The following is a 2,500-nucleotide window of genomic DNA, read 5'->3' as shown; positions in this document are numbered from 1 at the left end:
TAGGAAACTCAAAGGGAATCATCCTTGGCTGAAGTTGGTGATTAAGAAAGTTAAGGATTCCCGGGAGACTTGTTTAGATACAACACGCGTCAGTGGGGTATCGTAAAGGAGAAGTGGGAGGGGGAAGGAATTAGCTGAAGGATTTTGAATCCGGGGTACGACAAAGGAGAGGGGTGGTTATCCGTATCTGATTAGATTGTTGTAGAAGTTAAACTGAGGGATCTTTGATTTTGAGTATGGTGAGGGTGTGCTAGATAATCTTAAATACATTTTAAGCGGGGTTTACACGGTCGAAGGTTTCGTCGAACCCGGTTATCGAACCTGCAGTCAAACGGTTCGAAGAGGTGGAATCAGCCACAAATGCATAATGTTTGTGGATAATGAAGCCCCGCTCACAAACGTCAGGCGAGAACAGACTTTCTTCGAACCATTCCACGAACGTGTTCGACAACCAAATACCCCGTACCGACATTCTAACATCAATTCAAACACTTGTCTGTCGAACCACGTTCGACGAATAATTCGACTGGTATGAATGAGGTTGTCACAGATCTTAGGATCGAGAAGTTTTGAGGATGTTTAAAGGTGGGTTTTACAATCAGGGTGTGTTTGGGAATAGTTTGGCTATAAGAAAATGTTGTAGAAATGGGATATGCCTGGTGGGCATGGCTTAGGTTTAGGGTACTAGGGGTAAAAGGGGAGGTTTAGATTTGTGGGAAAGTAAAAATGTGAAAAGAGAAACATCAAATTTCTTAAAAAAAAATTCACTAAATTTTTTCTCGAAGTTCTTCCAAGTTACGAAGAAAAGGATATCTAATTGAATTGAAATGCCGTGTGTATGTATGTGTGTATATATATATATATATATATATATATATATATATATATATATATATATATATATATATATATATATATATATATACACACACACTATATATTGTTTACCGAGCAAGAGCGTACTATGACAGTACTTACATATCCATAACACCGTGAATAAAAAAGGTCTTTATTAACTAAAATAAATTGCTACCTTTTCGGAGAATAAAATGTTCAAGACCCCTTAAATACCTCTCATGAAAAATCATAAGATACAATTAACTAATTAAGAATCGTCTGTCATCAGGAAAAATCTGAAATACATGCATCATCACAAGAGTTAGCCTATATTTAATAGTAATAAATCAACATTATAACCTTTTTCCCTCATCTACGAAAACCTCGCAAGACATTTCAGAGCTAATGACAACGGAAGATCGGCAATAAAAAAAAAAAAAAAATGCGTCTGAGAAATATCCCCTTTAGTCTTAGCAATTATTCACTTGTAGTTTATTTATTTCCTTATTTCCTTTCCTCACTATTTTCCATGTTTAGACCTTGGGCTTGTAGCATCCTGCTTTCGCAACTAGTGTTGTAGTTTAGCTAGAAATAATAATAATAATAATAATAATAATAGAGACAACTAAAGTCTTCTATGATAATAAATAAGCGATCACTTATAAAACAAAACTACCGAATACTCATCATTCCTCTGGTCAGGACAAATCAAGTAATTATGTTTACTGTAAATTCTAGAACTTTCAAATATGCGTCCCATGGACTATACAATAAGCTCCCACTAGACACCCGAAAGACTGAAAATATTATGGCTTTCGAGAGGAAACTGAAGATTTTCTTGTTTTTTTTTTTTTTAAGTGCTTTGATTATATGGATTTAACAATAAACGAGCAATAATGTTACTGTTCTTAAAATATTTTATTTTTCCTTGTTTCCATTCCTCACTGGGCTATTTTTCTTGTAGCCCCTGAGCTTATAGCCTCCTGCTTTTCCAACCAGGGTTGTAGCTTAGCAATTAATAATAATAATAATAATAATAATAATAATAATAATAATAATAATAATAATAATAATAAATATGCGGTTTAGAATGTTGAATGCACTGGAATGTACAAAGGTTTCCCTGCAGTATAAGACCAGACAAGCAGTCCTTAATGCGAAGTGATCTACTAGCAATGGGCATAAATCCATATCCTTCCCTTTAAAAATCTAATCATGCAAAAAGAAAAAACTATAATCCTTAATCCTTCATTAAGCATTGGCCCTTCAAGGGCCTGGGGTTCCCGATAAGATCCTTGAATAAACAAATTTTTGCATCGCCGCTAACCACAACTGACCAAACAAAATACCACCTATTCAATCAATCTCTGCGCTTAATTATTTTCTAATCGAACATTCACTCATTACGTAATTAATTATGGCCGACCCAAATAGATCCTGACTTCATCTATTACTTTTGTTCCAGATCCTTTTCTAAGTTATTTCGTTGTCATGCAGAATATATATATATATATATATATATATATATATATATATATATATATATATATATATATATATATATATATATATATATATATATATATCTTGAAAAGGTTCCACAATGATGTAAGACGTGTTTGAAAACTTGGTGTATATTTGTAATATCTACAAATATACACCA

Source organism: Palaemon carinicauda, chromosome 42 (assembly GCF_036898095.1).
Source record: "Palaemon carinicauda isolate YSFRI2023 chromosome 42, ASM3689809v2, whole genome shotgun sequence".
Classification (NCBI taxonomy): Eukaryota; Metazoa; Arthropoda; class Malacostraca; order Decapoda; family Palaemonidae; genus Palaemon; species Palaemon carinicauda.
Note: the sequence above shows the minus strand (reverse complement) of the source record.